An 18,420-nucleotide genomic window follows, 5' to 3' on the forward strand; every position below is an offset into this window, starting at 1 on the left:
CACTTGAGGTGCAAGTTTTTCCTGTAGAAAAAAATTTTGCAGACCTCCGTTCAATTGAGGTGCGTTTTTATACCCTTCACCACACTGTGGTACAGGGTATTAAGTTTTTGTGCATATGATTGTATGTAATATGCCAAAGGAAAGGAGATAGACCCATAGTTCCTTTTGAGAATATGCAGATAATCACTTTCTGAGTCGATGTATGCATGTCCGTCCGTCTTTTGATATTAAATTGTAAACAAAGTACAGGTCGCATTTTTAATTCGATTTGGATGATGGTTTGGTACAGCTCATTTATTTGACCCTATTGAAATCGGTGAAAATCCGATTTTATGTAAATGGTGCACTAAAGGTCCTATATTTCTTTTGACTTGCACGAAATTTTGTGTAGCGTAAGACTAGAATGATGTGTGCGGAGTTTCATGGAAATCGCTTCAGGCTTAGATATACCTCCTATATAAATATTCCTCCGATTTTATGTAAGCCCCTATATTTATTTTGATTTGTACGAAATTTGACATAGCGTACTGAATTGAGTCAAGAATTATGTGTGCTAAGTTTTGTGAAAATCGCTTAATATTTAGATATAGCTCCCACATATACTTTCATACGATTTTATGTAAATGTTGCACTAAAGGCCCTATATTTTGAATTAAGTCTAGAATGAAGTACTGACATACTGGGTCCCAATTGAAAAAGTCTCATAGTCCTCAGTTCATCTGAGGTGGATTTTTTCTATAGAAAAAATTTCGCAACTCTCAGATTATCAAAGATGCTTCATTGGATAAACTCTCGCAGTTCACCTGAAATTAATTTTTTCCTATAGAAAAAAATCTCGTAGGCCTCAGTTAATCTGAAGTATATTTTTTCCTTTAGAAACAAAATTGCAGAACTCAGTGCATATGAGATACATTTTTTCTATTGATATATATTTTCTGGGGACATTTTTTCTGTAGAAAAAATTTTGTCAACCTCAGTTCACCTGAGTTCCATTTTTTTATGGAAAAAATCTCGCAAAAATCTGGCAGGCCTCAGTTTAATTGGAGTCCTTTTTTTAATATTAGAAAAAGTCTCGAGGATCTCAAGTCACCAGAGGGTAATTTTTTCGATAGAAAAATTTTTATATATTTTTATATATTTTATCTCGGAAAATTTTTTCTGTTCATTTGAGGGGCTTTCAGTTCAGCTGAGGTGAATTTTTTTTTTGAAGTTTTCCTATAGAAATATATTTTGTAGACCTCCGGAGCATTTTTCTCTATATATCTCTGAATAGTTCAAAACAAATTTCATGGTATTAATTTCACTTTTTATTGAAAATAATAATAATAATAAAACACCATCGAAAAAATAAACCATTAAAAATTTGAAAATGTCTTGTCATTCTTTTTAAAAACAACTGCAAACAATGTGAGAAAAAAATAAACCAAAAACAAAACAAATAACTCAAAACATTCAAGATGACATCAGTCGGTCATACTTGAAGATCTAATGCAAAAAAAAAAAATAAAAGAAACAAAAAATTGCTATAAAAAGATTTTTTTCAAAACGCAAAACACACTCGTACATACACACATTATTAAATGCTCATCATCCGCTTTGGTGGCGAACAGCTAATAGCGGCTCACACACAGAAAAAATATCACTTGAACGTGGGTTGAATTTCAAAGAAACGCAGAAAAAAAATAAAAAATACCAACAACAATTTGTGGAAAAATTAAGCACTTCAAATACAATAAAAATTGCCAAATTATTAATGGCTCTTGGGAGATCATAGATTCCTCTTGAAGTAAAAATCATTTTTTGGACTTCTTGTATCGAATTTTTTCTTTCTTTTCTTTGATGAATGTCAAAATTTTTTTTGCCATAAAACTGTCGGAATGACTGACATAAACTCTAAACGATACTTATCAGTGGCAAAAATTGTGGTCACGTTTGGCAAAAGAAAAAAAAAAAAACAAAAAAATACAAGAAAAAAATTGTAACGACGTGCCTTGGATTTCAAATGAAATCGACAGTATGAAATGAAATCAAATATAGGACACTCGCATTATTTGCTTTTGTGCCCTAAATGTGTCGAACTGAAATTATAACCAATGTTAAGTTTATGTTAATGACAAATGTAATGTGTCTTGTACAAAAAATTCACGCAGACCTCAGTTCACCTGACGTGTCATTTGTTTTCTATACAAAAACAAAAATCTCGCAGACCTCAGTTCACCTGAGGTGTCATTTATTCTACAGAAAAGAATCTCGCAGACCTCGGTTCACTTGAGGTGACATTTTTTTCTATAGTAAGTTATTTTTTTCTGTAGAAAAAATCTGGAAGACCTGAGGTATTTTTTTTCTATAGAAAAAAAATCGTTCGACCTCATTTCACTGAGAATATTTTTTGTGAAAATTCTGGCCTGAGTTTTTGGAGACTTTTTTCTATAGAAAAAAATCTCGCAGACCTCTGTTAATGAGGATATCCTCCTCAGATAATATTCACTTTCAATTTTTGCATGCTCCTTCCGATTTTATTTTTTGGTTTCCCCAAAATGTAAATACAAAACATTTCCTTGAAAACGAAATAAATACCAAATAACCACTTGAAGAACACTTCATAATTTTTTTTTCTCTTCATTTATTTATAAATTTGAATTTGTTTTTGTGGTTGTTTTGTTGTCGTGACAAACACTTGCCGCGGTGACTTCTTTTCCTTATTGAAACCATCCCGCCACACAATTTTCATGTTGAGCGTTTTGAATTGAAAGTGGCCCTCCAAAACCGACTGCCGTCACTTGAATGTAAAAAAAGAGACGGAAATCGTTGCAAGGTGTCTTTGTTGTTTTGGGGGGGAAAGGAAATGCATTTCTTTCAAAATTGTGTGTTGTTGTAATTTTATCATGAAATGTAACCACAAACAAATGTGAGAGGTTTACTATTTTTTGGGGAGGAATTTTTCGGATTTTCCCCCTCCTAATATTTAGCACCACTTCGATAGCTCAATGAACAACATGACTATTGGATCACATTTTCATTACCACCACTTTGAAGTGCAACGAACAGGAAATGGCATAGATAATGAATAGATAATTGTGTGTTGTTGTTGTTTCTGATGGGTACTTGTTGTTTATTAATTTTTAAAATATTCATAAAAATCGACAATTAATACAAAATTGTTGTTAGGTACGTGTTGTCTTCTTCTTTTTGTTTTCAAATAATTTCGAAAAATATGAGGGAATTTTTAATTCAAATTTGTTTCTATTTTGTTTTTGAGGAACATCATTAATATGCACACAATAACGATTTCAAATCGATCATTATGTGTCGATTATTAATTTCCAAATAATTAGTAACTAATATTGTTTTTGTGTGGTGTATAAAGGGGGGAGTACGGGACGACACGATCTCTTTGATTGAATTGAGACTAATGAACTTTGACACTGAAAGGTCAACATAGATAAAAGTACACCATTAACAGAGGTCTAATTTTTCTATAGAAACAATATTTTTTATATAGAAAAAATACTCCTGGTGAACTGAGGTCTGCGAGATTTTTTCTATAGAAAAAATGCCACCTCAGATGAACTGAGGTCTTCCAGAATTTTTCTATAGAAAAAAAACCACCTCAGGTGAACTGAGGTCTGCGAGATTTTTTTCTATAGATTTTTTTCTAACAAATGCCATCTCAGGTGAACTCAGATCTCCAAAAATTTTTTAATAGAAAAAATGGCAACTCAGTGAAAAATGAGGTCTGATTATTTTTCTATAGAAAAAAATACCTCAGAAAAATGAAGTCTGAATTTTTCTATAGAAAAATATGCAACTTAGTGAAATGAGGTCTAATTTTTTCCATAGAAAAAAAATACCTCAGAAAATGGAGGTCTGACTGAGGTGCCATTTTTTTCTATAGAAAAAAATCTCGTAGACCTCAGTTCACCTGAGGTGCCATTTTTTTCTATAGAAAAAAATCTCGTAGACCTCAGTTCACCTGAGGTGCCATTTTTTTCTATAGAAAAAAATCTCGTAGACCTCAGTTCACCTGAGGTGCCATTTTTTTCTATAGAAAAAAATCTCGTAGACCTCAGTTCACCTGAGGTGCCATTTTTTTCTATAGAAACAAATCTCGTAGACCTCAGTTCACCTGAGGTGCCATTTTTTTCTATAGAAAAAAATCTCGTAGACCTCAGTTCACCTGAGGTGCCATTTTTTTCTATAGAAAAAAATCTCGTAGACCTCAGTTCACCTGAGGTGCCATTTTTTTCTATAGAAAAAAATCTCGTAGACCTCAGTTCACCTGAGGTGCCATTTTTTTCTATAGAAAAAAATCTCGTAGACCTCAGTTCACCTGAGGTGCCATTTTTTTCTATAGAAAAAAATCTCGTAGACCTCAGTTCACCTGAGGTGCCATTTTTTTCTATAGAAAAAAATCTCGTAGACCTCAGTTCACCTGAGGTGCCATTTTTTTCTATAGAAAAAAATCTCGTAGACCTCAGTTCACCTGAGGTGCCATTTTTTTCTATAGAAAAAAATCTCGTAGACCTCAGTTTACCTGAGGTGCCATTTTTTTCTATAGAAAAAAATCTCGTAGACCTCAGTTTACCTGAGGTGCCATTTTTTTCTATAGAAAAAAATCTCGTAGACCTCAGTTTACCTGAGGTGCCATTTTTTTCTATAGAAAAAAATCTCGTAGACCTCAGTTTACCTGAGGTTCAATTTTTTCTATAGAAAAGGATCTCGCAGACGTCAGTTCACCTGAGGCGGAATTTTTTCTATAGAAAAGGATCTCGCAGACGTCAGTTCACCTGAGGCGGAATTTTTTTTATAGAAAAAAATCTCGCAGACCTCAGTTCACCTGAGGCGAAATTTTTTTTATAGAAAAAAATCTCATAGACCTCAGTTCACCTGAAGTGGCATTTTTTTCTATAAAAAAAAAAAAAAATCTCGCAGACCTCAGTTCACTTGTGGTGTCATTTTTTTCTAGAGAAAAAAATCTCGCAGACCTCAGTTCACCTGAGGTGGCATTTTTTTTCTAGAGAAAAAAATTGGGCAGTCCTCGGTTTACTGACGTATTTTGTCGCTATAGAAAAAAATTCTACCTCATTTCAGTGAGGATATTTTTTTTTGTGAAAATTCCGGCCTTAGCTTTTTTGGTAACATTTTTCTATAGAAAAAAGCCACACCCTGTTAATGAGGATATCCTCCTCAGATAATATTCACTTTCAATTTTTGCATGCTCCTTCCGATTTTATTTTTTGGTTTCCCCAAAATGTAAATACAAAACATTTCCTTGAAAACGAAATAAATACCAAATAACCACTAGAAGAACACTTCATATTTTTTTCTCTTCATTTATAAATTTGAATTTGTTTTTGTGGTTGTTTTGTTGTCGTGACAAACACAACACTTGCCGCGGTGACTTCTTTTCCTTATTGAAACCATGCCGCCACACAATTTTCATGTTGAGCGTTTTGAATTGAAAGTGGCCCTCCAAAACCGACTGCCACCACTTGAATGTAAAAAAGAGACGGAAATCGTTGCAAGGTGTCTTTGTTGTTTTGGGGGGAAAAGGAAATGCATTTCTTTCAAAATTGTGTGTTGTTGTAATTTTATCATGAAATGTAACCACAAAAAAATGTGAGAGGTTTACTATTTTTTTGGGGAGGAATTTTTCGGATTTCCCCCTCCTAATATTTAGCACCACTTCGATACCTCCATGGACATGACCATTGGATCACATTTTCATTACCACCACTTTGAAGTGCAACGAACAGGAAATGGCATAGATAATGAATAGATAATTGTGTGTTGTTGTTGTTTCTGATGGGTACTTGTTGTTTATTAATTTTTAAAATATTCATAAAAATCGACAATTAATACAAAATTGTTGTTAGGTACGTGTTGTCTTCTTCTTTTTGTTTTCAAATAATTTCGAAAAATATGAGGGAATTTTTAATTCAAATTTGTTTCTATTTTGTTTTTGGGTAACATCATTAATATGCACACAATAACAATTTCAAATCGATCATAATGTACCGATTAATAATTTTCAAATAATTAGTAACTAATATTGTTTTTGTGTGGTGTATAAAGGGGGGAGTACGGGACGACACGATCTCTTTGATTGAATTGAGACTAATGAACTTTGACACTGAAAGGTCAACATAGATAAAAGTACACCATTAACAGAGGTCTAATTTTTCTATAGAAACAATATTTTTTATATAGAAAAAATACTCCTGGTGAACTGAGGTCTGCGAGATTTTTTCTATAGAAAAAATGCCACCTCAGATGAACTGAGGTCTTCCAGAATTTTTTCTATAGAAAAAAAGCCACCTCAGGTGAACTGAGGTCTGCGAGATGTTTTTCTATAGAAACAAATGCCATCTCAGGTGAACTCAGATCTCCAAAAATTTTTTAATAGAAAAAATGGCAACTCAGTGAAAAATGAGGTCTGATTATTTTTCTATAGAAAAAAATACCTCAGAAAAATGAAGTCTGAATTTTTCTATAGAAAAATATGCAACTTAGTGAAATGAGGTCTAATTTTTTCCATAGAAAAAAAATACCTCAGATAATGGAGGTCTGACTATTTTTCTGTAAAAAAATATCCCAGAAAACTCAGGGCTGTTTTTTATATAAAAAATACCTCAGAAGAGGGAGGTCTGATTTTTTCTATAGAAAAAAATGCACCTCAGTAAAATAAGGACTAATTTTTTTTTTATAAAAAAAATATGCACCATAGATTTTTCTGTAAAAAATACCCCAGAAGACTCAGGTCAAGTCTAAGTTGTTGTATAGAAAAAAATTGATACTGTGGTCTGAGGTCGGATTTTATTGACAAATGTCTGATTTTTTATAAAAAAAAGTACTCATTGATATAAATCAGATTTTTGGCATTCCGGGTTCTGGGAGAATAAAAAAAAATTCTTCCAAAAAATTGTCGACATAGGCTTGGGATGGGTATATACATATATACCCCGATAGACTCCATCATTGAACATGATATAGTTTTGGTAAACATATTAGGTCTTGCAGAGATTTTCATATTTTTTGCAAAATTTTGACTATTTTGTGAGGCGGCTCCCGATGCAACAGGAAAGGAGATAGGCCTATGGTTGCTTTTGGAAATATGCACATAATCACTTCTGAACCCTGTTTTTTTAAATTGTAAAGAAAGTACAGGTCGCATTTATGATCCGAATGAGATGAAATTTGGCATAGCCTACTTGTTTAGCCCAAGGACGAACCCTATGGAATTTCAGATTTAGATATAGCTCCCATATATATTTTCGGCGGATTTTATGAAAATGGTGCACAAAATCCCTAAAGTTGATCCGATTGAGATGAAATTTTGCATATCGTGTTCTATTGAGTCTTTAATATCAAGTGTTAAGTTTCATTGAAATCGGTTCAGATTGCGATATAGCTCCCATATATATATATATATATGTATATATATATATGAATTCAGTCTAAAATGAAGTATGTTAAGTTTCATTGAAATCGGTTCAGATTTTTTCGCCCGGATACATATTGAAAATGGTGAATCATATGGTCGACCCCGTCCGACTTTTGATCTTTCCATAGTGTTTTTTACTATACATTTTTTTCTCAGAAAAATTGAGGTCTGAATTTTTTAAAAATAATTTCCTTTTTTAAAAATAATTTTTGCACAAAAATTTCCTAGTGAACTGAGGTGGAATTAATCCCTCAGCATTTGAGGTCTGCTTGGTCTCATTTTTTTCTATAGAAAAATCTAACTTCAGCTGAAGCAAATTTTTTTAATACAAAATAATCCATCTCTTTAAAAAAATATTTAAACACTTGTTATTTATTTTTTTTTCTTTTTTGGCTCAAACCAAAATCCCTATCCCCCAAAATAATCGTAAATTGCACAAGTGTTTCCATTTCGGATTAGTGTCATTCCCAAATCAAAGTCAAGGTCAACTGAAAGCAACAACAATTATCTGCAAGACGTCTGACTGGTTTTGAAAATAGAGAAAAAAAAAACAACAAAACGTGGAATATGAAATAATCAGAAACTCATTTAAAGATTTATGGCTGTCGGTTGTTGTGTTGTTTGGCTTGCACCCTGCTTTGGTGTAGGTTCCCCACCCAAAATGAGATATTCAACTATTAATAGGGACTACAGGTTTTGTTTTTAAAGACACGATTGTTTTCAAACAGATTATTATTTATATTTCAATTATTAGCAGCATCAGCGTGCTGCTAATTATTGTCTTTCAGACAAGTTGTTTTATTTTTTGCTTTTGGAGAACATGTCTTATGGCATACGACATACGTAAGCTATTCGAAGTTTAGAATTCCAAGCCGGTATTTTGCTGCTATCTTTAGATCGTTTATTGCCGGTTTTATTATTACCACCATTATTTTTTGTTTACTTTTTTGTTGTAATACAGGAAAAAGTTCGAAACAAGCTTGGAAGGAAATACCAATAACACTGCGTAGTTGTATGGTGCACTTTTGCTTTCAGCTGTTATTCTGCAGGCAGGGGCGTAGGTTGGTTATACTAAGGTTACGCTAAGAGTTCCCGCAATTTTAAACGATTTTGTAATTATTTTAGAAATTTTGTTAGAGGGAGACATCCAAAATTAAACTAAGACCCTGTGCCATATTTTGTTTTCCTATTGGAAAATAAGTCCTACGCCTAGTTATCAACAAGGCAAACAACAACTGCATTTTATGAATCCAAAATCAAACAATTAGACATTCCACAAGTGTTTTGTTTTACATTTTCTTTTGTATTAAAAAAACGGAAGAAGGCGTTTATTTTTTAACATGACATTTAATTAATATTAATTTATTTAAATGAATGGTATTAATGATGTTTGTGAGGAAAATTTAAAAACAAAAATAAAAAAACAAAAAAATATAAAACAAAAATTATTTCATTTAATAAAAACGAACAAAAAATACAGCTTGGCAGCGGTGGGATTCGAACCCACGCCTCCGAAGAGACTGGTGCCTTAAACCAGCGCCTTAGACCGCTCGGCCACGCTACCACATAGCTGTGTGGTGGCTTATTGCCTACTTCACAATGCAATTGTTTCATTGAAAATGGTGAGGAACTATACTTAGCATAACACCACTACGATAATTTCACCACACTCCCGTTTATATTCACCTTGGTGTTGAGATGGTATTTTTTGAGGGTGAAAATCATATTAATTGAATGGTGAAATGGCAACTGCTAAATAGTATTGCCATTTTGGATATTTGCGACCAAAAGATTTTGGTATGATATTTCATTTGGAAAAAGGGGACAAATCGTCAACAATAAAATTCAACAAAACAAATACATTAGATATCGGATATAAGAAACTAAAAAAGCCGGAGATTTCTTTCTTATATGCGTTTTTTTCTTATATATATATAAGAAAGATTTCTTATGTGTCATATCCGATATAACACATAAGAAATCTTTCTTATATGAATATATTCTCTTAACGAAAAATGTTTAAATGAAAAGCGAGTTAAAAAAACATTTTATTAAACAAAAGAATGCAATATATAAAAATACAAAATTATCTTTGTTGTATTAGTTCGGCTGTAGGCTTTTTAAAAGTAAAAATCGTTTCTAATTTTGATTTTTAATATTTATTGTTTCCAATATTTCGATTGGATTCTCCCATCATCCTCAGGGAACTACAATTACATATATTTTAACAGATTTTGAAACAACAATAACAATATGTAAATAAACTTGAAGAAAATTACTAAATTAAAAAAGTTCGCAGTTTGACAAAAAATAGGTGCATATGTTTCCATACATATAAATAAATTCGAATAGAATTAAAAAGGTATTTTATTTTTCTTTGGACTAGGGAGTTATCACGCTGGACAAATAAAACAGTTTCAGTGTTAATAAATTGGCCAATAATCTTACACACTTTTTAAAATGAAACGTTTATATGAAACGTTTTCATATACCTTTGTCAGCTTTGGTGTTTAACAAACATTTTTTATATCAGTGTTTTTCTTATTCGCGTTTTTTTATATGAAGCAATTTTTACACTGAGGAGATGTAAAAAGGCTCGGTGTTTTTGATAATCTGTGTTATATGCGATTTTTTCTCATATAAGATCCGATATCTACTGTAAAATTACTTCGGATCTATGATATGTCAAAGGAAGAAACCCCTTAAACAAACAAATTCATAAAAATTCTTCCACTGCGACTATTTAAAATAAATTTAAAATTGGTTAGTCCCATTTCATAGGATTGACGTTAAAATTTGCATTGCTTAACATATATCTGTGAGAACCTATTTTGAAGTACTTTATTCTCTAATAAATCGATATGCCAAATTTCATTCTAATCGATTGTTACAGTCGATAGACTACTTAAGTTCTGCATCTATTAATATCAATTCTACCAAGAATACATTCTACATCGCATCCGTAATGGAAGAGAATCCTTCGATCTCATATTCTAAAATTCTACTAATGGCTGCGCGTTTTGGAATAAGATTTTTAAACTCTGTTTGTACCAAGTAAATCATATATTCAATTTAAAATACAGATTTGTATATAAAATGTTCTCACCCACGTTGAACATTTCAAAACGTAGATACTCACCATTTGTAATTCCTTAAAATATTTATCATCTTCCAGCAAGACTAAAATCTACATCATAGTTTTGTATCATTTAATTGCTTATTGCAAATTTTCAAAATAAAATATGCAAATATTCTGTTCACGTAATTTTTTTAATATTAAAGTTAGTAAAAAGGAACATTTTCAAAACCTCTCTTAAAGGTCGTTTACATTTAACCGGATTTGGTTAACCCAGTGGGTTTAAATTTTCAATTCCTTTGAATATATGCCAAATAAATCCTCATAAAGTAGGTTAACCCGGTAAAAAGTTCTAATGTAAATGCCGTATTAGAGTACAATATAATACGAAAAGTTCTTCAACGGAAATCTAAATCACATAGGAATCCTTCAAAAGTTGTTTACGATTTAAAGATAACAATATTTTGATATTTGGCTCGCTTAGTTTTGGTTGAATATTTGTTTCTTTTTTAAATAAAAATTTGCAAAACTTGTAAAAATAGTAGATTCTTCTGGAACGTAACTATAATTGAGAAGCGAAAAAACAGTGAGCTGAACAGTACATTCGAACTCTAATTTTCTGCAGATGTATATTCCGAGCCTAAACCATATTTCGCAATATTTGCAAATTCTTAATCGATTAGAGGTCAACAGCTATTCTTTCTTAGCCTGGCATCATTTCCGATTCATTTTTTCCCGCAGTAAAAATTTACGCCATACGATTCTAATTGGTTATTTTACCCATACAAGTTTTGGTTCAGTTGACCCTTTAAATATCAACCGATCGTTTTTAAAACAGCTGTTCGGCTCACAGTAGAGGCCTCTAGAGCGACTAGGAAACTATACAATAACAAAGTTTTCCGTCCATTCCTTACATATCTTCTAATTATCACCTTGACGTGGCCATACCGTGAACTTCCTGTTCGCCCTTTAGTGTGGCAATGGTAATATTAACCAAATCAAAATAAGTGAGATCTTCTTTCATATTAGTATAACTTCCACATCCGAGTACATATAAAAATATAATTCGTATCCATTTTAAGGGCAACCACTCCTTTTGAATGTACTATCATCTTCATGGGTCTATGTCCTTCAGGAGTAAATATATACGCCAGAATGCAATATTTACCATTTTTTCACACAAAAGTCTGCGTCCATTTAACCCGATAAATAATGAAGATCTTCTACTTACTTGTCAGAGCCCTTTCTGTGCGTAAAATTTCGTATTGTTCGGGTAATAATTGTGGCCATTAAAGCGTTTAGAAAAACAGACAAAAATAAAAATGTTGGGTCCATTTCATCCCCTAAATGTGAACCGATAATTACGAAAAACAAAAGGGATCTTCTTTGGACCGAAACAAAAATTTCCATAACTATGACCTGTATCGTGTTTACAAATTATAATGCACAGACGGACGGACGGATACACATGCCTAGATCGACTCAGCTAGTCGAGATATGATGATCAGTGTAGTAAAAGTTTGGTCTATGACCATTATTTCGCGGCTTTACAAACTCTTTGAGCCACACAAAGCTATAATACCGTGGCAATATAGGGTATTATAGCTTTGTAAAGTTCCAAAGGGTCCTACTATGGAAGTCATTTACGTTTTATAGTGCATTTACATTGTACCGGATTTAGTTAACCCACGGGGTTTTAATTGTCAATTACATTGCTTATTTGTCAAATAAATCCTCATAATGTAGATTAACCCTGCAAAAAGTTCTAATGTACGTTCGTTTTACCTGCATAAACATTAATCACTTGTAAAATAACTATTTCCAATGTTTATTGATTTTGGAGCTTCACCGAATTACGGGAGGCATCTGGCAACGTTGTCTTATGATGTGGTGAAAAAGTAAAGAAATTTACCACATAATTATTTCATTGCCAACACGCTAAGTATAGTTCGCGTTGCCAAAGCAATCGCATGGTAGTGGTTCTCGACTCCGCTAAGCAAATCAATTTAGTACCGTGGTGAATTAAAAGATATTCGCTATTATTTTGAATTATTTTAATTAATTTTTTCAGAAAAAAATGTGTAAAAAATAAAATTTAATTGTCAACACGAGTTTCGATTCCAAATACACGAAAAAATGGTCCAATGAAATGCCAAAAATTAGTACTTCCGTGTGTTTTAAATTAGTTCCTCACCAATAATTTACAACTCAATGCTAAAGAAAGTACTCCGACTGACACTGCAATTTTCCACATCCCCTCTGCCCCATTTCCCCCAACCACACACAATATGACATTCATTTTCTTTGGCATTGTGTTAATGAACCATAAAAAGAAAAAAAGAGCATTGGATGGAGCCCTTTTAAAGTAGCCATAATCTATGGTTGTAACTAAAGAAAGATATACAAACAGACAGCCAGGCGGACAGACACACTCCACACTTTCTGACATGCCCATGTGCAACGAACGGCCAAAAAACAAACAACATTCGATTTGTCTCGGGGGATAATAAATTTCATTTTAATTATACCACCAAAACGAGAAAAAATACTGTCTCATTTCATGTTTATGTTTTCAGTTTTTGGGTTTCCACTGAATTTTCCTAACAAGATTTAAAGAGTTTCGCTTGTTTAGCTTTTGAGACAAAATCAGAATCAGCAACGGATCAATAAATCGGATGTTAAAAGGTTTGGAGGTTGTGGTTTGAAATTGAAAGTGAAACGAAAAGATTTTGGATATTTCTTTTAATTGGTAATTAAGATATTAAAAATAAAAAAAATATATATATATTTTTCTCTAAAAAAAATCGGAGAGGAGATTTGATTAGTTCCGATTTTTTACAGAAAAGTAAGTTGTAAAATATTGAGAGAGGGTAAATTTGAAAATTTCAGTTTTCCACAATTCTTCCATTGCACAGCTAAAGTTCACCATGGGTCAGGACAGTTGGCAAACGAGCTGCCTCCCCTATTTGCGCCTCTTTAATGATCCGAAAAAGAAAAAAATGTTGTTTACGGTAAATATGGTGCAACAATTCTTGTATTGCGTTGGGCGCTGCTACACATATCTGCAACCCGCCGGTTAGTCTGTCCATGGGTCTGACAGTCAGTCAACCAGTCACTTTATTCGTTCGCTTGCTCCTTTTTTGTTTGTTTCTTAACATTTACAAAATCGCTGAACTTTCTCAGTGTGCTGTGCTGGGCTCTCGTGGCAGCAGCAGCAGATGCAATAAAAAAATATTGTGTTGAAATTTTCATTCTTTTTTTATTTATTTTTAAAGTTGTATTCCCGTTTTATTATTAGAACAGCCGACACCACTGAATACGAAGTAGAAAAAAGAACAACAACACCATCAAACCTACTTCAACAATTAAAACCAAAAAAAAAGTTCTTTAAAATAATTTCATGCGAAACTGCAGAACCAGAAGTAGAAGTTCTCGTTGTGGTTCCGTTTTGTTCAGCTTTAAAGTGTTCGGCCTGTGCTCGCAATTCAAACAGGTGCTGTCATTTGCTTTTGGATTCGTTTTTATGTGTCGGATGAAGATTACTGCGAATTACTTTGGACTTGGTTAATCCGCCAGAAATTTACAGACACGAGTATGTAAGTGTTCATCCGCCAGAGACCCAAGCAACAACATATCTTGTAAATGTCGACAACACACATTTCGAAGCTATGGGAAAGTTCATTGAAATTTGTGTTCTAGAAATAAAAACAACAACAAGAAAAGTTGAAATCCCTAAAATATTTTCTCTTATGGAAAGCCTCAACAGTCTTCTTACTGAATGTCTTCATACTGAGATCTCAATGGCTTTCTTAAAGAGGGAGAATTAGGCTGATTTACAAAAGGGGTCTTCAGGTCGCCTTCAGTTCTTTTTCTAAAAAAGGAGTCTTAAGCTCTTCAGATCTTCTATGAACAGTCCTGGAGCTATTCTATAAAAGTATATCCAATAGAATCCGGCTAGACTTCAGAGCTATTCTATAGAAGTCGGCTAGCCTTCAGGCTATTCTATAGAAATCGGCTAGTCTTCAGGCTTTTCCATAGAAGTCGGATAGACTTCAGAGCAATCTATAGAAGTCGGCTAGCCTTCAGACTATTCCATAGAAGTCGGCTAGCCTTCAGGCTATTCTATAGAAGTCGGCTAGCCTTCATGCTATTCTATAGAAGTCGGATAGCCTTCAGACCGTCCTATAGAAGACGGCTAGCCTTCAGGCTGTTCTATAGAAGTCGGATATCCTTCAGGCTGTTCTATAGAAGTCGGCTAGCCTTCAGGCTATTCTATAGAAGTCGGCTAGCCTTCAGGCTATTCTATAGAAGTCGGCTGGCCTTTAGGATATTCTATAGAAGTAGTAGTATTCTATAGAAATCGGATAGCCTTCAAGCTTTTCTATAGAAGTCGGTTTTATAGAAGTCGGTTAGCCGTCAGGCTATTCCATAGAAGTCGGCTAGCCTGGGCCTCAGCTATTTTTAGAGGTAGGCTGGACTGGGCCCTTATATGAAATGAAAACTTTCCGTTTTTGTTATGTTTAAGGTTACCGCCGCATTTAAGGTTGAAAAATGCCTTTGCATTATCCCCATAATCGGATCTATTTTTGGAAGTGGTTATATCCAAAAAAGTGGTTCTTCAGAATTAATGTCTAGTCCAATGAGCATGACATTTACTTTTGAGTCGATATTTTCTCGTCGAAACTTGAGAATTTATACTGGATTTATAGTACCAATATCCGGTTACTGGTACCTATGGTGAAGATTCTCTATATTCGAATGAGCATGACATTTACTTTTGTGTCGATATTTCAGGTCCTCGGAACTTGAAAATGTATGGTGGGGTCAGGCAAACTTCTCAACAGGCCGTACCAATATCCGGTTACTCATTTCGATGGTGAAGAGTCTGTATAGTCGATAAGATGTCGGCATATTAGATACGTAACATTGACTCTGAAGTGTGAGATATTCGAGCTTGATTTGGGAAGCAATAATGAGGTTTACTTACTCGTTCGGATTAAGTAGATGTCTTCGGATCGTATTCCATGGACAGTAGTTATATAATGACGAATTCTCGAACTTTCCTGCTAACATTTTTGGGATTGCATCGCAAGGTGTAAACTATTTAAATTATAACGACTATCAATTAACAATCAATTCAGAACTCAGGCATGAACTTCAGATCTGCAATAGCTATAACAGATTAAGATTTTGTCTATATCCCGAAAAATGAAGCTACACGAAGACTCCAAAAAATTAGGTGCCTATGGAACATAAAAAAGGTGGCGAACACTAGATGAAATGCTGACTGATGAGAACAACATAAATTTAAAATTGCAGGTGATAGCGCCACCCAGAGGAAAATAGCAACACCAAATAAGCAAGGAGCACAACCAAGGTAGGAAAATGCTATGCGGTGTTTTTTCTAGGCAACGATAGATAGCAGGCACCATCTACTTAGCTGGAATAATAAAAATACAATTATTAACAAAATTAACACAGAAATGATTTTTGGAAGCCAAGATGAATGACTTCTCATTCCCGGTTTTCCATGGAAGAAGATGATGTCACCCAGAATAAAATTGCAACACTAAATAAGCACGGACCCCAACCACTGCACGAAATTCAAGAAGACGTTGTTCCTAGGCAATGATAGATGGCAGAACTATCGCCTAGGACAGGCTTCAGCTGAATAATCTTCTACTTAGCTTGAGTAATAAACAATAACACATTGATTAACAGAATTAACACAAGAACTATTTCCGGTAATGGTATACCCACAAGAGGACTAACATCTCATTTCTGGTTTTCTATGGTTGGAGATAGCACCACCCAGAAATTCAAGGAGACATGGTTTCTAGGCAACGATAGATGACTGATCCATTAGCTAGGCAGGCTTCAACTGAATATTCATCTACTTAGCTGGAATAATAAAAAGCACGCAATAATTACCTAACTAGTTTTCTGTGGAAGGCGATGGCGCCACCCAGAGCAAAATGGTACCAAAAAATAAGCAAGGACGCAACCACTGTACGAAATTCAAGGAGATGTTGTTCTAGAACTGGATTCAGTTGAATATTCATCTACTTAGGTGGAATAATATAGAAGGAAATGCAATGATTAACAAACTAGCACTGGGACTAATCGAATAAGATGGTAATGTTCTGTAAAAGCCCGATGCTTTCAAGAGGAGTAACAGGAGGATGGAATTTAAATCTTTATCTCTTTCCTGATTTTCTTTTTAATTTTTTAAGAATATTAATTCTTAGCCATTGATTTCGATTCGACTAATCGAATTAGACGACAAAGTTTTGTGAAAGCCCTATGCTTCCAAGAGGAGTAACAGGAGGACAAATTGGAACTTTATTGACCGTGGTCAAGACAAATCTTTATCTCTTTCCTGGTTTTCTATTTCACTTTCTTAATGAATATCAATTTGTAGCCATTCGAATACGATTTCCTTATTGTTTTCATATTTGAAATTTTGCAGAATTTTTCAATTTCACTTCTACTACTTCAGATATTAATTGAAATGCATGAGTTGTGTGAGTTCGAGAATGCAAGCATCAATTTATCTCAATGACAATCGGCAGTCGAGTACTGTTTAATTTTAATTTACAAAAGTGACCAGTTGGCCATTGAAATGTAAATTTCGAAGAGAAGAATAAGAAAATGCAATTCTTACAAATGCCAATGGAACAATAGGCTGTGGAGGAGGAGTAAAAGATGGGAAAACAAAAGCCATTTTTCAAGAGCTACCATGTCAAAGGGTTAAACATAATTTACAAAACATTTCGCCTGCGCTTACTTAGTTCGGGCCATAAAAACGTAACTCATAAATGTCCAAAAAGAAAAGGGAGCCCATAAAGAATACATAATGAGAATAAATAGGTTGTTCGGAAATATTTTATTTTATGTCTTTAATGATGATCAGCACCCTTTTTATTGTGCCACCATCCTTTATTTTCAAAAGAAAACGAACTTGATTTTATTTTCACCTAATTCCCCCGACTCTTTTGGAGTCATAATTTGCCCCTTTTTCCAGAGAATTTACAGGAAGTCTCAAAAATTGATTTTCAAAAGGTGATCTTCTCCGCACGTTCGCATTGGAGGGCTGGGAAGATGGATGGCCGAACAAAGCCATAAATAACCCACTTCACTTTCTATAAGTGGATGTGTGGAATGTTTTACCTTTTACGAGTTCACTACACTTTGAAAACAAATCCAGATTTGAAAATCAATTTTTTCCCTCCAACAACAATAACAATATTGCCAACAAATTCCACCCGCCTGTCGATCAGCCATTGAAGACTTCTGCGTTGGGGCACAAAAAAAAAAAGAAATATGCAACAATTACATCAACTTGCCTTAGAAGGTTACCTTGAATGATGATAATGGCAAAACGGAATCAAAAAAAACTGGTCTCTCCGAAAGAGGTGTCCCCCATTCAAAAAACCCAAACAATCGATTGTTGTTATGGTTTGTTTTGGTTCGATTTTTTTTCGTCGCTGAAAAAGTCAAGAAACTGATCTGTGTTATTTTATTCGATTTGGGGGCGATTGGAGGTGTGTTGTTCGCTGCTCTGCATGTAATCATGTAGGTGGTTGTTGTGCCCGGCAGCCAGCAAAGCTTTTTTAAATTTTTTTGGAGATTTGTTCAAGATTTTTTTTACAGTTGGTCGGAGATTTGTTCGAAATTTTTTATAGTTGGTCGATCGTTTATTCCATTCTTTTCAACTTTTGTCACTCAACTCCCGCAGTGTGTGACAAACAGAGAGCGTTTTGACTAAAAATATGCATGCATGGCGGACAAGAAGCATATGGCGGGTGGCCCTTTTGCCACCATTGCCACTCCAAACAACAACGACACAATTCTGCATTTGTTTGACTGTCCAACTGACTCCCAGACACATGTATGAACT

The 18,420-nt window shown here is 33.9% G+C and overlaps 1 protein-coding gene and 1 non-coding gene across 2 annotated transcripts in view; one reads left to right on the plus strand and one right to left on the minus strand.

Annotated features, from left to right (window-relative positions):
* Positions 1-18,420, plus strand: part of LOC133322441 (mucin-2) — an 85,545-nt gene that overhangs the window by 13,002 nt on the left and 54,123 nt on the right. The window lies entirely within an intron of this gene.
* On the minus strand, positions 8,927-9,008 carry Trnal-aag (transfer RNA leucine (anticodon AAG)). Its single transcript has one exon. It is a non-coding gene; the product is annotated as a tRNA-Leu (tRNA).

Source organism: Musca vetustissima, unplaced genomic scaffold (assembly GCF_032173495.1).
Source record: "Musca vetustissima isolate MV318-11 ecotype Yass unplaced genomic scaffold, APGP_CSIRO_Mvet_v1 utg5566, whole genome shotgun sequence".
NCBI classification, from domain to species: domain Eukaryota; kingdom Metazoa; phylum Arthropoda; class Insecta; order Diptera; family Muscidae; genus Musca; species Musca vetustissima.